General features: G+C 41.5%; 1 pseudogene; it reads left to right on the plus strand.

Moving 5' to 3' along the window:
• The first annotated feature begins 541 nt into the window (after window positions 1-541).
• LOC139002684 (large ribosomal subunit protein eL34-like) lies at window positions 542-885 on the plus strand (annotated as a pseudogene).
• The last annotated feature ends 16,891 nt before the right edge of the window (window positions 886-17,776 follow it).

Genomic DNA, 17,776 nt, shown 5'->3' on the forward strand with positions numbered 1-17,776 from the left:
CTAGGAGAATATTTGTAGAAATGATACTCACTAGGTCATGGCAATTTCAAATGAATCAAAGTGACATTTACCAAACTCTATTAGGATCAAAGCATTGTACTTGACTCTTGGGGGGGGGGGGGGGGCGGCAAAAATACAATTTCTGCCCTTATAGACATTACTTCTAAGCAAATAAGGATTATATTTATTTATTTATTTTTAAATATATTTTATTGATTTTTTACAGAGAGGAAGGGAGAGAGAGAGAGAGTTAGAAACATCGATGAGAGAGAAACATCGATCAGCCGCCTCCTGCACATCTACTGGGGATGTCCCCGCAACCCAGGTACATGCCCTTGACCGGAATCGAACCTGGGACCTTTCAGTCCGCAGGCCAATGCTCTATCCACTGAGCCAAACCAGTTTTGGCAAGGATTATATTTATGAATTAAACCTCTTTAGGGGTTTACTAAAAGTTGAGTCCATAGTATGAATGTTTGTTTCAACATTTAAAACATTTTTTGCTCTTCCGGGTACAGTGACTTCAGTTTAGGTATTCACCATGGTCCAGCGTTGGACATACCATTGGAGGCTGTCCTACAATACAGCCTATAACAAAACTAGGCTGTCCCAAACCCCTGATAATAGAATTACCTTTATACCAAGAAGGTTGGGAAAGCACCCAAATTGGCATGTGGTATATGCCCAAGCCAACTTTGCGGAGTTCATGTTATGAGACCTAAACTTTCGATGAGGTTGTCTAAAATGAAAAAGCACATCAGCAGGGCCTCTGATGTATCCATGTGCGCTAAATGTGTCTAAGACAGGATCAAGCGTGCTTTCCTTATTGAGGAGCAAAAAATCGTTGTGAAAGTGTTGAAGGCACAAGCAGAGTCAGAAAGCTAAATAAATTTAAAAATAAAGTTTTTTTTGAGAAATAAAAACAAAAGTCCCAAAAAAAACACTTTTGCCTATTTTTACTCGTGTTTTTTTCTTTCAAAATTTTGTGTGGTTTTTAAAAAATCAGACTATCAGAAAGATGTAAAATGAAAGAGCCCCTCTCAACTCGGCATTCACTTCCCAGAGATAAGCAATGAATAGACTGGGGTGGGGCCACAACATTAGTAACAAAGAAACAGAATTTCCGGAGGATGAGGCCCAGAAATCAGGATTTTAAAAAAGATTCCCAGGTAATTCTAATGTGCAGCCAAGGTTGAAAACCACTGATCTATAGATATAGTATTTCCAAAGGTAGCTTCAATAATAGATCCATTACCAATCATTTCACTTCCACACTCCACTCCAAGGGCGGGTTCCTGCCTGAAACCTCGCCCTGAGGGCAGGTTCCTGCCTGAAACCTCACCCTCCAGGAAATAGCTGGGGGAGGGCACAGCTGTTTCCAAGACAACCCCTGCAGGACTGACTTCATTCTGGTTGATCGCAGTTCTGGCCGTGATGTTACACCCAGGGTTTTTATATAAGTAGATTCCACTGAATGGATATACCATATTTATTTAAATACTCTCTTACTAGTGGTAATTTGTTTGCTACAATGCTGCAGTGATTTTTTTAAAAAAAAAAAAAGACTTTCTAATTTCATTACTTAAAAATGAAATGAGTTTCACAGAGAAATGGGAAATTGCCCAAGTGAGCAGGGGCCAGAAAAACTACCTCCATATTTACTTCAACTAGCCTCATTCTTAGCATCAAGACACGCTAATTTCTGCCCTGCCCTCAAAAATTGTGGCACTCACAGCCAATAAGAAATATGCTATTTGACTGCCATGCCCTCAAAGATGGCGGTGCCCAGTCCCCTCAGCCTCGTTGGCAGCAGGCACATGGCAAGGCTGTTCATTTCTACACTGCTAAAAAGCCCCCCAGTCCTTGCCCTAACCAGTTTGACTCAGTGGATAGAGCATTGGCCTGAGGACTGAAAGGTCCCAGGTTCGATTCCAGTCAAGGGCATGTACCTTGGTTGTGGGCACATCCCCAGTAGGGGCTGTGCAGGAGGCAGCTGATCAATGTTTCTCTCTTATGAATGTTTCTAACTCTCTATCCCTCTCCTGTCCTCTCTGTAAAAAATCAATAAAATATATTTTTTAAAAAGTCCCCCAGTCCCCTCAGCCCCCCCAGCCACCCAGGGCTGGCCCAAGGCACAGGCAAGCCTCGGATGGTGGCTGCCCAGCCGCCCAGGGCCGCCTGAGGCTCAGGTAACCAGGGCTGGCTGAGGCTTGCGCTGTTGGCAGTGGCAGCAGCAGAGGTGTGATGGGGGCATCACCTTCCCCTGATGGCTAGGCCACCTCCCATCCCTGAGGGCTCCCGGACTGTGAGAGGGGGCAGGCAGGCTGAGGGACCACCCCCTCCAATGCATGAATTTTTATGCACCGGGCCTCTAGTCTTATAATACTCAGCTTGCACTCCTCCCCAGTTTATAATGTTAATCAGACAAATTTGAGAGAGGGCATTTGTCACTCCTGTGAGATCTCCCTCTATTAATTAAAGTGCAATTGCACTCCCACATATAGTAAGCATTCTCTGGTGTTAATTAGTTCCTATGAACCCCAAATTTGAACTGCATGTTAATACATAGATAACTCACTGAGTCATAGCAACTTTTCTTTCACAAATGCACTACATCTAAAACACTAGAGAAAATCCTTAAACTTTTTAATAGGCCACTATATATATAATATATATAATAAAAGAGAAACATGCAAATGAACCATCCCTCCACTATGCTCAAGCCATGCCCACAAGCCAATCAGGAGTGAGTATGCAAATTAACCCAACTAAGATGGTGGCAGCCACAGAGCTGGAGCAAGCTTGGGTTGCCCCCAGTGATGGAGGAAGCCAAGCTTCCCACCCGCCCTGGCCAGCCCTGGCCTCCTCTCAAGGTTACAAAGTTTCAATTATAGAAGATAAATAAATCCTAGATACCTGCTTCCAGCTGGCCGTGGCCTCCGCTCAAGAAGGGGCTGGGAGCCTGAGTTGCCAGGGGCAACCCAGGTGGACCTGGGCTCCACTCAAGGCTACAAAGTTTCAATTATAGAAAATAAATAAATCCCAGAAAAAAAAGCAGAGGCTGGGAGCTTGAGTCGCTGGGGGGCATGGCCAGCCTGCAAATGGCCATCAGGCCCTCACCCAGGCTGGCCATACCCCCATGGGGTGAGGGTCCTGCTGGGGGGGTTTGGCCAGCCTGAAAACAGCCATCAGTCCCTCACCCAGGCTGGCCAGGTACCCCAGTGGGACCCCCACCCTGATCCAGGACACCCTTGAGGGTAAACCAGCCAACCCCCACTCATGCATCAGGCCTCTATCCTATATAATAAAAGGGTAATATGTAAATTGACCCTAAAGGCAGAAATGACTGGGAATGACTGGTCACTATGACACACACTGACCACCAGGAGGCAGACTCTCAATGCAGAAGCTGCCCCCTGGTGGTCAGTGCGCTCCCACAGGGAGAGCTCTGCTCAGCCACAAGCCAGGCTGACGGCTGCCAGCACAGCGGTGGTGGCGGGAGCCTCTCCCACCTCCTCAGCAGCACTAAGGATGTCCGACTGAAGCTTAGGCCTGCTCTCGCTGGCAAGTGGACATCCCCCGAGGGCTCCCGAGCTGCCAGAGGGATGTCTGACTGCCAGCTTAGCCCGATCCCCCAGGGAGCAGGCCTAAGCCAGCAGGTGGTCATCCCCCAGGGGTCCCAGACTGCAAGAGGGCACAGGCAGGGCTGAGGGCCCCCCCCCCCCCCCCCGCCGAGTGCACAAATTTTTGTGCACTGGGCCTCTACCTCATGCTGCAATATACACACATCTTTTCCCACTTATCTGATGATTTCCTTAGGCAAATATGAGATTTGGCTGATTTTTAGTAATCTCCTAAAGATTATTATGCATTTCTTCGGCTTCAGTTAATTTTCTTTATTCCCTAAGTCTCTGATTTTGCTTCAATATCTCCTTCTGTTATATCTATTTGGGGGCTTTATATTTAAGAAGGCTGTATGTCCTTTACTAGTAGTTTGCCTTCACTAGGACATACTTCCTGCCCTGTACATACAGTAGAACAGATCTCTGAGTCCCATCAGCTCCCTCCCACCCCCCAACAAAGACTGAACCAATTATTTTACCCAGTGACCTTTGGCGGAGAGGAACTGGGTAGGAGCTTTGGTGGAAGTTATAACTCTGCACATGAAAGCCAAATACTATGACCCTTGGCTGCACAAACTTTGGCATAAAAAATAAATAAGTATAGCCTGGCCATTGTGGCTCAGTGGTTGAGCATTGACCCAGGAACCAAGAGATCACCAATTCAATTCCCAGTCAGGGCACATGCTCGGGTTGCAAGCTCGATCCCCAGTAGAGGTCCTGCAGGAGGCAGCTGACTGATGATGTTTCCCTCTCATCAATGTTTCTATCTTTCTATCCCTCTCCCTTCCTCTCTCTATAAAAGTCAATGGAACTGGAGAGCATTATGCTAAGTGAAATAAGCCAGGCAGTGAAAGAAAAATACCACATGATCTCACTCATTTATGGATAATAAAGAACATAATAACCTGGTGAACAAAAAGATAGATAAAGAGGCAGAGAAGCATTGAACAGTCTGTCAAATTAAAGCGGGAAGGCTGGGAAGTGTTGGGGCAGGGGGGCAGTAAGAGATCAACCGAAGGACTTGTATGCATGCATATAAGCATAACTAATGGACACAAGACACTGGGCGGGGGCGGGGGGGGTTGAGGGCATGTGCCGGGGGGTAGGGGAGGCTGGGGGAAGGTCAATGGGGAAAAAAAGGAGACATATGTACTACTGTTTGTAATACTTCAAACAATAAAAAAGGCAATAAAAACATTTAAAAGAAATAAGTACATGTTAGGTGATAAGCAGTGCACCCCCTTTTACAATCTTTCAGACCTCTGCTTATCAACCTGAGCTGCCTATTAGACTCACCTAGTATTAAAATTCTGATGGTTAGGTCATACCTCAGACTAAAACTGCCAAGGTGGTTACAATGTGTAGGCCCATTTGAGAACCAGTGTTTCAGGGTTCAGTAAAGCAGCCATCTGATATAAAAATCTCAAATCTTTGGAAAGGAAGGCTGTACACCCATAGTAATTAGTCCAGACCTTTCAGCAAAGAAGGTGGAATTTCATTAGCATTGTCTGAATGCCTGTGACATGACAGAATCTGAGGATACATTGCTTCACTGGCTCCTACATAAGTCCTTGAAGAAGATCTCTGGTCTCCATTTTATAAATTAAAAGGCTGAGGCTCTGCTAACTTGCCCAAAGCTACCAGAACTAAGATTTTATCCCAGGACTAGGATGCTTTTTTGGGCTACATGATGCTTCTTCCACTGTTATCACAAAGAGGAGGGTGAACACCAGTCGCCATTGCAGGTCTTATTTCATTTCAGGCCTCCTAAGGACTCACCCCTCTTATTGGGTTTCATATCTGGCTCCTGAAAATTCCCCAAGAAGGGAGATGAAGAAGTGAGAGGGTTCTAAACACACAGAGAATTCTATTTTTCTCAGAGCGGCCATTCAATCAACCTGGCTCTGTATCTCTGACATTCTGATAACAGAAAACAATTCCTTTCTCTGGCAAGCTTCCTGGCACATCAGTACTAAGTTTCTCATGGCACGTCCGCTTCAATTCCAATTTTACCCGTGGACACATGCACCTCAGCGTGGTCAGCTCAGCAGCATATCCGTGATGGCACAATTTAACAGCCTTTAAAAGTGAGCTGGATGAAAAGGATTCCTAAATGCTTCTCAGCACATCCATGAGTCATCTGCTTTCAATGGCGTGGTATTTTAGAATCACCCACTCAAGTTGACACCAATTCTGAATGGCGAGGTCTCACCCTTCTTATGAAGATAAGTTTCAATGCCATTAGTCTCTTTAATGCAGGCTTAGTAGCAATGAAACTATTTCTGCTGCTGCCTGGCATGGGCAGATAGAAAGGTATTTTTCTTAAAAAAAATACTAGAAATCATTTTAAAGCTGTAGCCCCACAGTTTAACAAAGCTCAGTAAGCTATATACCTTGACTATATCACTCTGGCTTCTCTCATAGCTGTTTTTGTAGATCTAAGACTTAAAATTATTTTTTCAATATTCAGCAAGAGCCAATAAAGACTTGCCTAAAATCTTTTATCCTTTCATTTATACATCAGGGATAATACTATATATACTTCACAGATTTATTGTAAAGATTAAATGAAGGGTGGGAGAAATTAGGGGTGACTCAGTAAATTGTGTGGTACTTAGCAAAATTCAATGCATGATAGGATTATTCCCTCAATGTTTTATAACATTCTGAAGTTTCCATATTTAAATAACCTAAGAGCACATTTCAGTCAGAAAAGGGATTTCAGTGAACTTCCCCTCCTTGTACATTGGATAGCCACTTCTGCCAAACAATGAAAGATATGCAATCCACTATTTTTCCCTTTATCCTGGCTACCAGGATTCATCCTGTTGTTTGTGCTAAATTGCTTTTTCTTGGATCAGATAGAGGTTATTTTCTTTTTCTATTCATCTAAATATGCCTACCCCTCTTTTCAAAGGAATACAAAGAAGCATACTACAGAAGCATGAATTTAATAAGACAAAAATAAAAGAATCTATACCAAATAAATCAATACAATTTGTTAAGAAAAAATATGCATTTCTTGTCCTTGAGCTCTGAGAAATAAGAGCCATAGGGGATTAATATGAGAGAAACTGACCCTTGACCAGTCTGCTACATAAATGGAATGATGGATGGACAGATGGGTAGATAGACAGATAGACAGAGTCCCTTCTTCCTACCTTGGCTTTTATCTTTTATTTGGTATTAAAAATTTGACTTATAATGTAAATATTTTTATTGTAAACTGCCTCAATCCTTTTGGAAAATCTTATAGTGCCCCCCAAAAATGTACACACACTTTGAATAATTATAAAGACAGTATTTATTAAAATGCATTTCATTTTCAAAATTGAGGTATCAGCTGTTAAAGTGTATATACATTTTGGGGGGATACACACACACTATATATATATATATATATATATATATACACATACATATATATATACATATATATACATATATATATATATATACATATATATATATATATATGTATATATATACACACACACACACACACATTAGAGGCCCGACGCACAAAATTCGTGCAAGAGTAGACCTTCCTTCCCCTGGCTGCCAGCACCAGCTTCCCTCTGGCACTCGGGACCCGGGCTTCCCTTCGGCTACCAGCAGGCACCTGGGACCTGGGCTTCCCTCGCAGCCCGGCTTCATCTGGAAGGTCATCTGGAAGGACGTCCAGAAGGACGTCTGGTCTAATTAGCATATTATGCTTTCATTATTATAGATATAAATATATATGAATATATAAGTGAAATGCATACCAAAAAATATTCTCTCTTATTTTCATTTCAACATCACAGAATGAGAAACCAACCCAATTCCATGTGTTCAACAAATACTATGTGCTAGGCTTTATCCTGGGAAATAGGAAAAGGTCTCTTGAGGATGGGGTACACTAATAGCTAGAGTTGTGCCAAAGATTAATCCTCTCAGTCTTTGCATGGCTAGGATGGGCTCAGAAGAAGCTGGAGCAGTCTAGAGTCACATATCCTACCATTGTGTACTAGATGTCTCTACTTGGTGTTTAATTGACATGCAAGCTACTACCTAATTTATCTTCAAATCCTATTCAAATACAGTAAAACCTCATTATTCAATAAGGCTTTATTTGCAAGTTTTCCTACTCATTAAAATTTATCTCTAACACAAAAACCAATACTCCCAGATTTTTATGGTCATTCATAGACATGTACGGGGCAGTGAAAATTTTGAGTCACCTGATATGAACATTCCAGACTGAGAGTCTGCTTTCATATTTCAGCTCATACTGTAAACAACTGTCCTTCCTGTGATCTTTTTAGTGTCACATCTTTCACACTCTTGTGCTTTTTGTTGGTGATTTGCTATTTAATATGGCCCCCAACCACTATGTCAAAGTACTGTCTAATGTTCCTAACTGCAATATGCTTTACAGAGGGAAAATTATATCATAAAAACTTCATTTATGAATTATAATGCTAAACTCTTTTATCCTTTCCTTTGAACAATATATATTAAATTAAGTGTCTCTAACAAAAACATACATGTAATAAGGTTATCTATTGATGGGTTGGTAAGAATACTGGAACCAGAGGCTTATAGAAACCCAACCCTGTATTTTCTGTAGGAGCAATGGGTTAGTATTTGCTAAGTCGGCATTCACAGTGCCTTTATAGAACACTAGAGGCCCAGTGCACAACATTCGTGCACTGGGTGTGTGTGTGGAGAGAGGGGGGGTCCCCTCAGCCCGGCCTGCACCCTCTCGCAGTCCAGGACCCCTTGGGGGATATCTGCCCTGTGGGAGTGCACTGACCATCGGGGGGAAAGCTCCTGTGTGAGTGTCTGCCCTCTGGTGGTCAGTGCATGTCATAGAGACCAGTCATTCCACCATTCAGTTGATTTGCATATAGGGTTTTATTATATAGGATAACTAACATGGATAAAAAGAACCAACTGAATTATTTCTTAGATGTGCTACCATGTAAAAAAAGTGTTTGAAGAACTGTTCTGGATGAGAAAAGACAGACAACAAGCACATAAAAGCATTAATAAACAAAGTCGTTTCAAATATTAGATCCCATAAAGAAAATTAAATGATGTAAAGAGAGAGAAGGTGACTGGGAGGAATGAGGCCACTTAAAAGTAAATGGTTGGAAAACTAGTCTTGGATGAGGTAGAAGTTGTGCTGAGCCAAGAATGTAGAAAAAGCCAGCTCTGAACAGAGAGAGAAGAGGCAGAGGATTCCAGGTGGAGATCGTAAGCATAAAAACCCTAAATAATGATTAACTTTATTCCAAGAACAAAAAGGCCCAGTGTGGTTGGAGCACAGGTTGGGGGAGAGTTGATGGGAGGAGCAGGAGGCAGAGGCCAGATCATAGAAGGCCTTTTGGGCCATGATAAGGAGTTTGTATTTTAAATATAAAGAGGAGCTATTTGAGAACTCTAAGCAAGCAAATTACATGATCTATTAAACATTTTTAAAAGCTCCCTTTGGCTGCTATAAGAAAAATTAATTGTAGCCAGGCCATGAAGAAAACAAAGATAGCTGACAAGAGGCTATGGCAAGATCCAGATGAGAGATGCTGGTGTCATGACGAGGACAATAGCACTAGGGGTGGAGAGACATGAGTGAAAGGGATGCTGACAGCCCTTTGAAGGGTAAGGAAAAGACAGGCTTGATGGCTTGAGCCATTTGATAGAGTAGTAGTTTGGGAAAGAATAATTCTGGATGAAAGAAATCATGAATTCTGCTGGGGATGTCTGGAATGCAGCTTGTGATATGACTCTAAAGTGTTCAGTAATAAAGACAGAGCTGGAAATATAAATCTGGTCATTATTGGCATAAAGGTGGCATTTAAAGATTTGGTACTGAATGCAATTGTCCAGAAAGAGGAGCAGAGAACTGAACAACAAAATCCTGGATCAAACTAAATTAAGCACAAGTATTAAGCACAAGGAGAAAGGAAAGTCCGAGGGAAAACAAACACACACACACACACACACACACACAGATGAAGGAAGAATGCAATTAGGGTTTAAAATATATTAATTCTCTCACAGGTGTTAGAAGAGTCCTAGAATGATATCAATTCAGTCCTCTGTATTATGAAAGTTTTACTGGAAAACAGAAGGACCACTACATTAGCATACTGTTATCTGTGTTATGATCATTATTTGCTTAATCAATCCCTATTGGTATTAAATATTTGCCTCCATTATTATGATAAATTTGCTCTTAGAATTTAATACTGGGGAGATTTTTGTTATTTTCTTAAGCCAACAAATATACAAAATGAATGCATGTTCTTTTGCTGCAGACAAATCACTCAGTGCCACAAACCGCTAGAGACCTGTGACTCCCAGGCAATAGGAAGGAGCAGAGCAAGTAAGGTCATTCTTCGGGACACAGTGGTGGCCCATGTTTGGTGCCTCTATGCTTGACTTTCCTAATTGTTTTTGGCAGCTGAGGTTACCTATTTCTATATTAGCAATAAAATACAGGCACATGGCCACAGTTTTGGCATATGTTTGACATTTATTTTGATACTAAATTATCTTAATTATTCAACAGCCTGTCAATTCCTCAAGGGTAGGATTTTTGTAGAAGGCACTATTCCAAACTTGCCATCACAGGTGGGCAAGCACAACAAACCTAATAAATGTTTTGTTTGTTTGCTATTCTTATTATCATCTTACAACAGACCTTAGGGGTTTTTTATTCATTTTAAATCATTTGTTGTTATGAACAATGTAAAACTAGGCTTGCTGCCATTAACTTGCAGGCCTGGCTCAGAGCTTGATAAAGATAAATGTAACACCTCACAAAGCATTATTTTACTTCATACTGGAACCTACTTGAACCTGGGCTGACTACCTTCTGAAATGAAAACATCTCCTCCCCTCTGCCAGCACCCTCTGGGACCTCACTGCCACCCACCTCCACCCCATACAAACTCAGTTTTACACTTAGAAGCTTCAGATCCTCCTTCTTCCCATTCTTTTCATTTATATCAGGGCCATAGTCTAACTTAACTTTCTATCCTCAGTATCCAGAAAAGTAGCCAGTGAATTGAAGGTTCTCATAAAATGTTGAAATAAAATGGTACCTTCAATGTACAATTGCCCTGAGTTCTAAGATCTTTTGTTTTCATGCAGAACCTCTTACTCTTTCATTTTAATTAGTTAATTTATAATTTGTGGGTGTGTTTGTTTTTTTAATCCTCACCCAAAGGTATTTTTCCATTGATTTTTTAGAGTAAGTAGAAGGGAGGAGGAGGAGGAGAGAGAAAAACATCTAAGAGAGAAACATCTATGTGAGAGAGACACACCGATTAGTTGCCTCCTGCATGAGCCCCTACAGGGATCGTCTGCAACTGAGGTATGTGCCCTTGACCACAATTGAACCCAGGACCCTTCAGTCCAATGGCCGATGTTCTATCCATTGAGCCAAACTGGCCAGGGCAGTTTTTTTGTTTGTTTTTTAGGTCAGTATACAGGTGTGGGCAAAAGTAGGTTTGCAGTTGTGAGTGCACAGTTTATTCTTGTATTATTATTTATTAATTACTGTGTTACTTGTTTGTATTACAACTGTAAACTTACATTTGCCTACCCCATGTTTTGTAGCATCTTCTATAGACAAGACCCTAAGTTTGGAATAGTAGCTTTTACAAAAATCTTACCCATGAGGAATTGACTGGCCAATTGGCTGTTGAATAATTTAGATAATTTAAAAATATCAAAATAAGTGCCACACATATAGAATATATCTAAAAATATCAAAGCAACATAAAGAAAAGAGAAATCAGCATGTGCAGGAGTCGCTGGGGAACATTTCTTTAAAAAGGCAGAATTTAAGCTAAATACAAAAGCTAGGACATAAAAGAAGGACAGGGAATATCTTCCTAAATAACAAATGTAAGCAAAGGTCCAGACCTGGGAATGCATTGTAAATTTCAAGGACTAATGAATAGGACAATTTGTGGAAGTAAAAGATCAGTGTCCAAGAAAACAAAATAGAAAAGGCGAAATGAGAAACACAAGTTGGGCCCACGTCCTAGAAAATTGCTGCTTTTCATGCTACGTTGAAAATCTTTTTTAAAAGCAGCAAGAAGCAACCAAAAGCTTTGTAATTATTAAAGAGGAGAAAAATCAATTGGTAAGGAGGTGTTCAGATGAATTGCAAGAAAGAAGTTATTACTAAAGGCAGTGAATCCAGTGAGACTATGGTTCACATAACAGAAGAATTAGGAATTGTGAAAACTGGTAGGATATATCGACTAATTAAATATGGCTGAAGGAAAGGGCCATGAAAAAAGGCAGCATTACTATTTCCAGCTGGGGTAGCTAGGACAATGAAGATCTTACTGACAGATAAAAGGAAGTTAGGACAGATCAAAGGGAAGCTGTTTTTGGAAGGGAAGTATTCTAATTTAGACATTTTGACTCTGGTGGCTATTAAAACACTTCAATAGAGCTGCTACTTAAAAAAAAAGACTTTGAAGAAATATCTACTAAGAAGGTAGAGATAAAGGACTGGAGATTAGAACAGAAACTTTTCTGGCCTCCATGGAAGATGCAGGAAATCATTATTGGCCTCATATTATATGTATGTATTGAATGAAGCCCTGATTTTCAGCATTCAATACATTTTGATAACATTTTTAATTAGTCTCTAGGATGATTCCATATGGTCCCTTTGATTCCCAATCACACACCCCTCCAAAAAATTCTGACCTTTAAAATACCTTTAAGGACCATTACTGCAATGAATGTTTACCCATCAGAAGCATTACAATAGCTACCACTATAGGGGAAATGTGGCTCCCAAGAGATCAGTGGGCCAGAGAAGACCTGGGTGCTGCTGCTACAGTGTGAACTAGCTGTCTCTTCTTAGGCAAGTGTTAAGTTGCTGGGCCTATTCCTTCCCTGCTATAGTTACACTAGGGCCCCAGTGCACGAATTCATGCACCTTGAAAGGAACTGTGGGCCACGAGGCTGCGGGGGTACAGGGGTGGGTCTCGGCCCATCCTCCACGCCCCCACCTAGCCCCTCCTGCCACGGCCCCTAGTCCCCTGTCTGCCAGCAGCCCCACTCCTGCCTCCGCTCCCACCTCTGCTGCTCCCACTCGCTGATTGTGCCGGCCCCTATTGCTCCATGCCATCAGTGTCAGCGGGTGCGAGTGGCAGCTGCTGCCCTGATTGCCCCTCAGAAGCAGGGGGAGGTGGAGAAGCCCTCAGGGGCGATCGGGGCCAGCAGCCGCTGCTCTCACCCACTGACAACACGGAGTGATTGGGACCAGTGCTGGGTGCCAGCAGCAGGTGTGAGTGCCTGGCGGAACTGCGGCGTGCGGGAGCAAAGACTTTTCAGTAACCACCACAGGCTCGCCCGGATGACAGCGACCAGTGCCCCACCTTGGTCCGGCGCCCCCACTCACCTGCTCCACTATCCTACCGCAGCCGATGCCCACCATGTTCTGTGCTCTGCCGCCTGCTGCCGACACCCACCATGTTCCACAGGCACCCCTGGTGGTCAGCGAACGTCATAGCTACTGGTTGTTTGGTTGTTGTGCTCTTTGGTCTATTTGCATATTAGCCTCTTATTATATAGGATTAAGCCAGATAATGTAGAACATTTTTTTTTAGTTCTAAGGCTTGTTTCTACCTAGTTTCTTTGTACTAAAGCAACATTATCATACCTTATAAAGAAAATTATGTGTAAAAGAACAAGGACACAGAGACACGAAAGAGAAGCACTTTACTTAAAGAGCTACATGTCCATCAGGGAAAGCTGCCTCCCCTGCATTGCTTCTAGCATTTTGTGTGTCTCTAATGACTAGTTAAGGTAATCAAAGGGCTGCTCAGATATGCAACTACATGGATGGGTATTAACATTATATTTTAACTAGAGGTCTGGTGCACAAATTCATGCATGGGTGGGGTCCCTCTGGGTGGCCTGCAGCGATTGGGCTGAAATCTGCAGTTCAATGCCGCCTGCAGCTCCTACCTGCCGGAGGCTCCCGCTCATCCCAGCCCCACTGTGCCTGCCGCTAGCTCACACCTAATCAGTCCAAATCTGGAGAGGCTCACGCTGCCATATTAGTGCTCACCAGCCATGAGCCCTGTGTCTGGCACCCTCCAAAGGGGAGTGGCCTGTGGGACTGAGCTGAAACCAGCTCTCTGACATCCCCCGAGGGGTCCTGGATTGTGAGAGGGAGCAGGCCAGGCTGAGGGACCCCACTCGTGCATGATCGGGCCAGGGAGGGACCACAGCAGGGCTCCAGGGTGTGTCCGGCCAATCTCGCTCACTCCTGATTGGCTGGACCCCAGCAGCAAGCTAACCTACTGGTCGGAGCATCTGCCCACTGGTGATCAGTGCACATCATAGCGAGCTGGTTGAGCAGCCTTAGCATATCATTAGCATATTATGCTTTGATTGGTTGTTTGGTTCTGCTGTTCAGTCTATTTGCATATTACCCTTTTATTATATAGGATATGTGTGTATTTAATGAGTAAAACTTCATACATGATTTTTTTTCTTAATGTGACAGATTTTCTAAGGAAAATAGTCAATGTATTCTGTATATTTACAACAGTATTGAGAGAATAACCAGAGGAAGGAAACCAATATCCACTGCTAACATTTAATGTTTCTGGTGTGACATATATATATATATATATATGTATATATATATATATTCATTCATTCATATATAACCACAATGAAGAGCCATATAAGATGGGTGTCATTCTGGTATTAGATATTTTACAAATAAAGAAGCTGGGTCTAAAATGTTTGAGTAACTTTAGTATATAGTAGAAGCAAGATTCAAATGAAGATTTTATTCCCAAAGTCCTTCCATTCCTATATCTCTACTATTAGCCATATTTAAGGAATCACTTAATTTTAAAATGTTCCATAGGAGGCATTAGAAGGCCAACTCTGGTATCCAACTGCTTGGTATCAAATCTCAGCTGCATGGCCTAGGGCAGTGGTTGGCAAACCGCGGCTTGCGAGCCACATGCAGCTCTTTGGCCACTTGAGTGTGGCTCTTCCACAAAATACCACATGCAGGCGTGCACACACAGTGCTATTGAAACTTCGTGGCCCATGCGCAGAAGTCGGTTTTCTGCCTGGGTGAGTCTATTTTGAAGAAGTAGCGTTAGAAGAAGTGGGGGTACATTCACTGAGGTCGACCTCTCAGATTGAGGACATTTTTAGCAAAGGCCAGCTTAGGAGTACCCTAATTAAGTTAATAACAATGTACCTACCTATATAGTTTAAGTTTAAAAAATTTGGCTCTCAAAAGAAATTTCAATCATTGTACTGTTGATATTTGGCTCTGTTGACTAATGAGTTTGCCGACCACTGGCCTAGGGTAAGTCACTCTACCTCACTAGGCCTCAATTAAAATGGGGATGATGAGCCCTGGCTGGGTGGGTGGCTCAGTTGGTTGAAACATTGTCCTATACACCAAAAGATTATAGGTTCAATTCTAAGTCAGGGCACATATCTAGGTTGTAGGTTCCATCCCCAGTCTCTCTCTCCTACCTCTGTCTAAAACCAATAAAAGCATATCCTCAGATAAGAAATTTTTTAAAAATGGGGATGATTATAATAATACCTACAACATAACGTTGTTTTGAGGGTTACATATGTTAAAATAAGTAAATAATTTACCTCCCTGTGCCTGGTGTATGCAAATGCTAGCTATTATTATACCAGGCACCTAGCTAGGTTTTTATATACATTATTTTATCTAATGTTTACAGCAACCTTTTGAGATAGTCAACATTATCATCCCCATCTTACTGATGAGCAAATTGAAACTCAAATAAACCAAATAACTGGCCTAAGAAAATACCACAGTATATGACAGAGATTGGATTTTAATCTATATTTTCATAAATCCAAAGTCTCCATTTCTTCCAGTAAACTATAATTAAAACAGATTTGCTTGTCAGGGTAATTAATGGTAGGTGCCACAATAGAAAACCCAAAATTTCAGAGGCTTAAGTAGAAGTTCATTGCCATTGTACAGCCTAATGACGTGAAATAGGTGGCCTTTCTCCAGTCTGAAGCTATACCATATGGAACACATGGACTCCAGAACCGCCAAGGCATGGCACAAGGGAAATGGGGAATGTGCCCAGCCTCTAAATGACTCAGCCCAGATTCACACAAAAACACCTGCATAAAACCCACTCTATGTAAAAACCTACTAGTCCAAATTAGTCACATGGCCCCAAATGACTGCAAGGGAGGCTGGGAAATGCAGGGAAGCATATGGATATTTGATGAGCTTTGTCTCTGCCAAAATAAATTAGAAGAAACTATTGATTTTAAATATTTGGATTCTTATATCTCTTCTTTAAAGAGTTTTTATATTTTGGAGAAACACATTATACCATAATTTTGAGGCAAACCTACTATAATGAACACCTATTATTTAATCTGCTCAACAAAACTTCCCCTTTCGCTAGAAATGTTCCCTAAAACAGAGTAAGAAAGTGAGTGTCTTTTTAGTTTTCCAATTATTTGTTTTTGTTTTTACTTCCCTTGCCTTTGGAGTAAATTTCACAAAAACGTCTGTGAGACCACGCTCCATAAGTTTAGAACCTATGCTTTCTTCTATGTATTTTATTCTTTCAGATATTATACTTAAGTAAAGCTTCTGCACAGCAAAATAATCCATCAACAAAACAATAAAATAACCAATCATATGGGCGAAGATATTTGCAAACAATACCTTTGATAAATGGCTAATATTCACCATATATAAACAACTCATATACATCATCAACAACAAAACAAACTAATGAAAAAGTGACAGGGGACTTGAACAGACACTTTTCCCAAGAATATATATATATATATATATATATATATATATATATATATATATATATATAAATGGCCAATACATATATGAAAAGATGCTCAACCTAACTAGCTATAAAGGAAATGCAAATCAAAACCACAATGAGCCCTAGCTGGTTTAGCTCAGTGGATAGAGCATCAGCCTGCGGACTGAAAGGTCCCGGATTTGATTCCAGTCACGGGCACATGCCTGGGTTGCGGGCTTGATCCCTAATCTGGGGCATGCAGGAGGCAGCCGATCAATGATTCTCTCTTATCATTGATGTTTCTATCTATCTCTCCCTCTCCCTTCCTCTCTGATATATATATATATATTAAAGCAATAAGATACTACCTCACACCTGTTAAAAAGGTATTATCAATATGACAAGAAATAACAAGTGTTGGAGAGGTTGTGGAGAAAAATGAACCCTCTAACAATGCTGGGAATGTAGACTGATACAGCCACTTTGAAAGTCAATATGGAGGTTCCTCAAAAAATTTAAAATAGAATTACCTTATGACCCAGCAACCCCCTCCCCCCAATCTTTTGGGTATCTACCTGAAAATTTTAAAAACAGTCATTTGAAAAGATATATGCACTCCTATGTTCACTGCAGCATTTTTTACAGTAGCCAATACATGGAAACAAGTGAAGTATCCCACGATAGATGTGATATATATGCAAACTGCTTAGCCATAAGAAAAGATAAAATACCACCATTTGCAACGACATGATGAATCTTGAGAATATCATGCTAAGCTAAATAAATCAGAGAGAAAAAGTCATGAACCATGTGATTTCAGTCATCTGTGGGATATAAAACTGAAAGCAACGAATGAACAAACAAAATAAGCAAATAGCCTGCCCAGTGTGGCTCAGTTGATTGAGCACTGACCCATGCACCAAGAGGTCACCTGTTGGATTAATGGTCAGAGCACATGCCTGGGTTTAGGCTGGATTCCCAAAAGGGGGTATGGAGGAGGCAGCCGATCAAAGTTTCTCTCTCATCGATGTTTCTAACTCTCCCTCCCTCTCCCTTCCACTCTCTAAAATCAATAAAAAACATAGTTTTTTAAAAAAGAAGCAAACAAACTCATATACCCAGACAACTGTATGATGGTTACCAGAGGAAAGGGAGGTGGGGGAAGGTTAAAGAAGGTGGGGCGGGGAGGGTCAAATATATGGTGATTGAAGGAGACTAGACTGTGGGTGGTGAACACATAATGCAATATATAGTTGATGCTTTACAGAATTGTACACTTGAAACTTATTTAATATTTTTAATCAATTATCACCCCAATAAATTAAT

The sequence above is a fragment of the Myotis yumanensis genome, unplaced genomic scaffold (assembly GCF_028538775.1).
Source record: "Myotis yumanensis isolate MYYU_CA2020_CCGP unplaced genomic scaffold, mMyoYum1.0.hap1 SCAF_2, whole genome shotgun sequence".
NCBI classification, from domain to species: domain Eukaryota; kingdom Metazoa; phylum Chordata; class Mammalia; order Chiroptera; family Vespertilionidae; genus Myotis; species Myotis yumanensis.